This window comes from Eschscholzia californica, unplaced genomic scaffold (genome assembly GCF_041429995.1).
Source record: "Eschscholzia californica isolate CP2 unplaced genomic scaffold, dmEscCali1.0.p SCAF_3, whole genome shotgun sequence".
Taxonomy (NCBI): domain Eukaryota; kingdom Viridiplantae; phylum Streptophyta; class Magnoliopsida; order Ranunculales; family Papaveraceae; genus Eschscholzia; species Eschscholzia californica.
In genome coordinates this window covers 3,288,085-3,296,384 of record NW_028238420.1, presented here as the reverse complement: position 1 = coordinate 3,296,384, position 8,300 = coordinate 3,288,085, and positions in this window count along the sequence as shown.

The window sequence follows — 8,300 nt, the reverse complement described above, 5'->3', positions numbered from 1 at the left end:
TGTTGAGTTGACTAATGTTTCTGTTGATGGATATAGATTCATTTTGGGCACTGGTTCATCGAGCTCGAGCTCATACCGTGAGGTACGAGCTCGAGCTCTTGTCCGTCGATCTTTAAAAGATCACGTCAAAATCTATAAAAATTTCTGGGAATAAAAATTTTCTACAAAATTGGTCAACCGAGATTGATTTTTTTTTTTTATATCTATTTGTTGTTACAGGGCTCCCAATCTTAGAGTTAAACAAAACTAAATTTTTAGAAGATCCTATAAACGAATTTAGAAATAACGTTTATAAATTTAAGCAAAATCTTTCTAGGGTTCTAAATCTTAATCTCTTTCCAAGTTTCTTCTTTTCTTCATCTTATTTTTCAAAGTTTTGTTTTCTTCTAATCACTAAACCCTAAAAACATAGGAGAACAACCTAATATGTTTAGAAGTGAATATGCTTTAGAGTTTCAAAATTAATTGATTTTCAGGGTTTATAATGTGTTTATCTTGGGGAGGATAGGAAGAAACTTGCTTTGGACATCCCATCGAAGATGTATTAAGAACTTCAAAATATTTTGTTTGATGATTTCTAGGGTTTAGAATGTTTTTTTCCTCTTTATCTCTCTAACTTTGTTGTTGATTTTAAAGAAATAAGGTTAGTATGTATTTGAGATTTGGGGAAGATAAGTAAGAGAAGTGATAGAGAAGGAAAAAAGATGAGATGAAAAGTTTTCTTTCCAGAGAAGAAGAAAGAAGAGGGGAAGAAGAAAGAGGTGTAAGTTATAAAAAAAATTGTGTTCCTCATAAAAAAATATTCCCTAGAGATTTCACAAAGAAACATGGATTCCCCGGAGAATTTATTCCTCGGAGATTTTTCTTTATTCCCCAAAGCCGCGACCTTTTTTAAAGGTACATCTCATTTTTGAGAAGTTTTGTAGGGCACTCATTTTTGTCAATACAACTCCCCATGAACCATAGACTTGGTAAATAGTTATTGACCTTAAAGGCTCTCCAAATAACGGTTTAAAAAGCTCACTTTAAGGGTGTATATCACCTACATTAGCAATCTACATATCTCAACCCTAAAATCTCTCCAAGACTTAAATTCCTAGACATTCTTCTTGTAGTCTTCTTCCATCTTCTTCGAACAGAATTGTCATCCATCACCGGCGATCGTTAGTAACAACCTATTTTCACCGAAATTGTACAACATTCCCATATTGTTTTTGCACTCATCTCTAAAGCCATAAAGTATCTTTGTTGTCACAAACAACTATGGATGAAACAATTTCCAAAATTTTTGGAAAAATAACAAAAGATCCCAAAAGAGGGCGAGACGTTTGATCGGTCAAGGAACTTTTTGTTGGGTTAACGTTAACTTTGCCGTTAGGTCAAACTAGAGAAGGTGGAGTGTCTTTTTCTGGAGGGAACCTTGTAAACAAAATGAGAAATTTGGTGTGCGCCTTTAAAAGAAAGGTCCTTTTAAAAGAGGGGTCCTTTGATGATCTTCTATTTTCTTTTTCCCAACTGTCTCCTCATCTATAATCTCTTTCCCTTTCCATCCTTCCCCTATCTGTCTCATTCATTTCAGGGAGAAGGAGAGATGATGATGGAGTGTAGAATGAGAGGAAGTTTGTAATTATGAGATGTTCCAAACCCTAATATGGTCCAACGACTGCCAAACAATTGGGCGTTATCTAACAGGCTGGTAGTATATGGGCTTATCGGTAGGGCATCGATTTAGAGACCTACCCGTTTCCCAGCTGTGTCCACCAACAACACGGGCCAGGTCTGCACGAGCTGGGTAGCGTTGCACCCACAAAATTGATTGACCTCGGGGCAAGCACGTGCGTGCCACAAACTCTCCAACCGTTTTCCAGTCCTAACCTAAACTAGCAGAAGAAGAAATTGTTGTATGATTGTTGAGATATAGTTGTACTAGTGTAATTGCTTCGAAAAAAACTACGACGAAAAGATCTGTCCTAAGGAGCAAAAGGGTATTTAAGGAAGACCACATCTACAATGTGGCACATCCTACAATATTATTTTGTATCTAAGTTCATTTTATTTAACCGTTTATTGACCAGTTATTTGTTGGACAATATTTGTTGATCGTCCTTCTCGAATACACAATTCGACAATGATTCCGCTCGTCAAATTATGTAAGCAAATAAGTAGAATAATAAGTAATAATTTTATGTTATAACCGAGTCGAGTATTGGATACTCTCTCCTTAAGACGTTATTCGTCCCGCAATTGTGCTAAACCGGGTTGTATATACGAATCGACTCCCAGGATATAACAGTCTTACCTTCTTGAAGCCCAACACTTCGTTCTTCAAGAAACTTCGAATAAAATATGAAGAGAACTCTATTGATCACTTGGACTTCTAACGCAAACTCTAAATGAAACAGTAATTGATTTTTTCTATATCCTAAAATGAAATCTAAACTCTATATATATAGAGATGATGATGACTATATGGAGAGACATAATCCTGGAGATGTGTTTCTCCTAATATTAATTCATCCCAGGCAATGGTTCATTATTGCCAACAATCCCCCACATGAATTAATATTTATTTTATATGAAGACTATGCAACTGACAATGCATACAGACTAAGAGAGTTCATAGGGAAGTTGTTGCATCAGGAGAGGTGGCTTTTGGCTTTGAACCTTCCTTAGTGTATGACTACCAGACTTACTAATTGATTAGTGAACATGATGTCTCAAACTATTCAATTTTCGCAGTAAGTCGATACAATAGCCAACACACAACTTCTTCCTTACATATTTGATTCTTTGGTTGTGTCCTTTTCGGCCCTGGACAACTCCTGAATTCATGAGTGTTTTAGAGAATTCTGCCTTAAGACATTCTCATAGAACCGGCATCAGTTCTACACTCACATAGGTGATGTCTTATGAAGAGTACCCTGACGTACTCCACTTGTTTACACAAGAATATAGGCATCATTAAAAGCATCGCTTATCCCATCACCTGACAGGTAACACTGATACTTAGGAATGGGTAAGAGAATGACTCTTTCAGTGTTACTAGCGAGTATTTCACGTTTATGTTGTCCCTTTTGAACCTAGATCTTGGGATCTCCAGTCAACTAGGTTGGGTTTCTATTGCAATCTACTCCTTTACTTTAGGCTTTAAGTCAATTCCCCTTGATAGCTTGTACATTTGCTCTTTTGATAATTCCTTTGTAAACGGATCCGCTAGGTTATCCTTTGATTTTATATAATCAATTGTTATAATTCCACTTGAGAGAAAATGGTTAACGTTATTGTGTCTTCGACGTATGTGTCGAGATTTTCCGTTATACATTTTATTATGTGCCTTGCCAATTATCGATTTACTATCGCAATGTATTTTAATAACAGACATCGATTTTTGCTAAATTGGAATATCCTCTAGAAAATTACGAAGCCATTTGGCTTCTTCTCTAGCTTTGTCTAAAGAAATAAACTTTGACTCCATGGTTGATCTTGCTATGCAAGTTTGTTTTGAGGACTTCCATGGAACTGATGCATCACCTATAGTAAAAACATATCCGCTTATGGATTTAGAATCGTCTGTATCTGAAATCCAATTTGCATCAGTATACCCTTCAAGAACAGCAGGGTATTTAGTAAAATGTAACCCATACTCCTTAGTATACCATAAATATCTAAGGACTCTTATTAGAGCACTCCAATTGTTTGTACCCTACTCAATTTACTTACTGAATACGCAATATCTGGTCGTGTACAATTCATTAGATACATCAAACTACCAATTATGCGAGAGTATTCTAATTGGTTAGAACTATGTCCCGTATTTTTAGTTAGATGTAGACTAAGGTCTACTAGAGTTTTAACAACCTGATTATCATTTTTGTTGAACTTCTCCAAAATTTTCTCAATATAATGTGATTGAGATAAAATTATTCCGTTAGAAGATCTACAAATCTTGATTCCAAGAACTAAGTCTGCTTGACCCAGATCTTTCATATCAAATACTTTTGATAGCATTTTCTTCGTAGATTTGATCACATCTAAATTGCTACCCATTATTAACATGTCGTCTACATACAAACATAGAATTATAACTCCGTTAGTAGTAGATTTAGTGTAGACGCATTTGTCACACTCATTAATACTGAAACCATTTGACAACATGACTTTGTCGAATTTTTCATGCCACTGTTTTGGTGCTTGCTTTAGCCATACAATGATCTTACTAATTTACAAACTTTCTTTTCTTGACCGGGTACTATAAACCCTTCTGGTTGTTCCATATAAATTTTTTCTTCTAATTCACCGTTCAAGAAAGTTGTATTAACAAGTTGTCTTAACATCCATTTGATGTATCTCTAAATTATATAGAGCTGTTATAGCAATTAGCACTCGAATTGATGTGATTCTCGTAACAGGAGAATACGTACCAAAATAGTCTAATCCTTCTTTTTGTTTAAATCCTTTTGCGACAAGCCTTGCTTTGTACTTGTCTATAGAATCATCCATTTTTAATTTTCTCTTAAAAATCCATTTATAACCCAATGGTTTACACCCCGGTGGAAGATCTGCTAACTCCCATATATGGTTCTGAAGGATGGACTCAATTTCGCTATTTACGGCCTCTTTCCAGAATTGAGATTCAGGAGAAGACATGGCTTATTTATATGTTTGAGGCTCTTCTTCTAATAAATATGTGAGGAAATCAGGAGCGTATGTTATGGCAATTGTTTGTCTCTTGTCTCTTTGGGTTCCTCTTTATTTTCTCCTGCTTGTGGTTCTTGAACCACATTCTCTGTATCATCTTTGTTTGTATTTTCATCGTTACTAATATTCTCAAATTGCATCTTTTGAGAATTTTTCTCATCGTTTTACATGGAAATATGGGTTAAAAAAATGTAGCATTTCTTGATTCGGTTACTGTATTAACATGTAAATCTTGAATTTCAGATTTATGTATGAGAAATCGGTATGCACTACTATTATGTGCATATCCTATGAAAATACAATCTATGGTTTTTGGTCCAATTTTGACCTTCTTTGGTGTAGGAATCGCCACTTTTGCTAAACACCCCTGCACTTTGAGATATTTATAAGAAGGTTTTTTTCCTTTCCATAACTCATAAGGAGTTTTCTCCTTTTTCTTATGAGGCAACTTGTTCAAAATATAGTTTGCTGAAAGCAAAGCTTCCCCCAACAAATTTTCTTATGAGACAACTTGTTTAGCATAAGCCAGACAACATCGGTACAATTCTTGAACATCATTGAATTCCAATCCAACTCTCGGTGCTTCAACTTGTGAGTTAACATCTTTTTTTCCAGGTTCTCTTTCTCATTCTCAGACAATGACTCAGAAATTTAAATTCTTCATTTTCAGATTGCATTTCTATATCCAAATGAACCAATAGACAGTAATATATCAACAAAATCATACATATGAACATATCATCTCTATTATGGCAGGTTTGTTTTTGCAGGGCCGGCCCTGCGCCTAGGCGACCCAGGCGACAGCCTAGGGCCCTCAAAATTAGAGGGCCCCCACTTTAAGCAACATTATATATATAGATAAAATTATTATATTTGTTATTTTATGCACATGTACATCACATCTATTTGGGTAGTAGAGTTGGCAGACTAGTTTATTAGTGAACCTAAAGGCAGACTAGTTTATTAGTGAACCTAAGGTTAGAGGATTGACTCTCACGACTTGCAATTATATTTTAGTTTTTATATTTTTTCGACTTAAAGTGTAGGGGCCCCATAGATACGTTCGCCTAGGCCCCCCTAAAAGTTAGGGTCGGTACTGTGTTTTTGGAACCTTAACAATAAAGATGAATAACTTTAGGCTTTAGTTTGGGACCCTATAAGTGACCGGAATAAACCCTAAATTTTTTAATCCTAACAGAGAAGATGAATAACAATGACTCAATTTAACTCTAGGGTTTAGTTTGGAATAGCTTACCTTAAGATTGATGTTGGTAGCCTTGAGTGCCCAAATAAGAAATTATCAGCAGAATCTTTTTTCTTACGATTGAAGTTCTCTCTCTCTCTCTCTCTCTCTCTCTCTCTCTCTCTCTCTCTCTCTCTCTCTCTCTCTCTCGATCGAGCTTCTCTCTATCTCGTCTAAGAATGATAGATACAAAAAAGGGACCGAAGTTTAATAAAGAGAATATCTGATTTCTCTCATACAGAAAGTGCCAGCTTGGTGCCGGGTGGCAGTCCATGCCACGTTCGGGCCCAGGTCGGACCGCCACTCGGGCCAAGCAACATTTCTCTTTGGAGTTTGGGTTGTGATGGGTTTCAAACCTCGTGTACCCCCTTTTCCCAACTTGATGCGTCTAATTAGGGAAGGCTAGCTCAACCAGCCCAAGGGCCTAAATATGTAAATTGAACTTGGCTTGGGCCTCTAAGCTCGCAAACCTATTTTGTGGAAGTTCCGAAAGCGGCCCCAACTGGACTTTCATGGCTAACATTACGTCCGAGAGGAAGAAAACGGAAAAACAAAAATTCAGAGAGTGAGAGACAGAAGTTTGTAGATTATCTTTTGAAAAAGAAAGAGAATCGCGTGCACAACTACCTCATGTGTTTGAGATTTCTACTAGGAATGTGATTCTTGATTCTCTCGTGGGCTAAAACCATTTTGGAATGGACTCTTGGTGATAACATTTCCTAATATAATAAACCAAGATGATTATCTCTTGATTAAAAATCACAAGTAGCTGCTAAATTAACATGGTCAACCAACTGCACACAACCTTGACGGGTAATATCGGCAACTACTAAGGCTTGGGGTGTCATATAGAGCTTCGACTTTCCATGAGGCTCTAAAAGGCCAAAAAGCTTCTTTGTGTACGGTGGGAATGCAAGAAGAAACTTGAAGCTCTTCATAATAATACGTGATATCTTGTTCAACTACCAGGAGGAAGGAAAGGTTTGGGCACATATGGGTCTATGAGATCACACAAAATAGTGAAGTGGAGCGATATCTTGCTAGATTAGGTGGACAACAACATGGTCGGGGAATGTAGATCTAGTGAGAGGTCAAAAGAGTCGGAAGTTCACTTAACAAGAGGATATTCAATCAGGATGAGTTTTTATCTCTAGTAAATAGATCGGAATACAGAGAAACCGATCAATTTAGCTGTGACATGGTCAATGAGTCTAAATCTGAAAGACATTGCTCTCAAGAAACCAACTGCAAAACATTGGACGGAAAATACTTTTCGCTGTTAGCCATGGGTCATCCATGATTCATGTACTATTTATAGGAGAAGTTACAATATAGTTGGGAAGAGGAGAGAAAATTGGCAGACCTGACCAAGATATATGAAGAATGTGTTTGGTTTTAGTGGAGGTAACACATATGATGGGAATAGTTGTTCCCCTGCAATTGAGAATATAGTTTTTCGTAGAAAGACCAAGTCACTCGGTTGCTGGGTTAGGCTTCGACTGGGTACTTAGCCATATTCTTATATCCAGGATAGGTATCAACATTCGTTCGAGACGGTATGGATTCATTATGCTGCTCATTTTGGAAAGTAACTGCGAAGGTTATATTTCATCCCTCACTCTAGAAGAAAGTGAATTTCTGCCATTGGAGCAGAGTGCATTGTCGAAAAGAGAGCCTTGCTTGCGCTGGCGATCAACTTTCGGTTAAACATTCCTTACCCGTAGTTCGAAATGCAGCTCTAGCTGCTGCGCGTATGTATACAACAAGCTGCTTTCCATCAACTTTCTTTTAGGAGGATGACCATTTTAGAAAGAGGCACTTGTTCTTATCGAATATGGTATCACTGCAGCTGATATCCCTGTTGCATTAAAGTTGACCTTCCCCTTCACGGGGAACATGTATTGAGTGAAGCAGCTCTAGTTATTCAGAAAAATACGAGACTAGAGAGGACGTAAGGAGTACCTGGTCTTGCATCATAAAATAGTTTCCTTGGTAAAGTCTGTTCACGGCTCATATGCTCATATACGAGATCATCAGGTAAGAAAGAAGTATACGGTGATTTTATGGGTTTTTGGTGTTTTAGACAAGGTTCTATTGAGGTGGCGTCGTAAAGGAGCTGGTCTACGAGGATTCCGCCTATTGATGAGGAGGATATTCTGAAGATACCTCGTAAGCATAAAGTCCCATGCGGCTAAGCTGTCTCTTGGGTAATGTCGATGGTCCAATATCGTCGCCTCCTTGAAAGCTATTTCCAACCTAATGTAAGTATTAACTGATTCTCATATTGATAATAAAATCGGCAACTAATTGAACCTCATTATGAGTTTCAGATGTTCATAGCTGGGAATTGGCAGTCAAG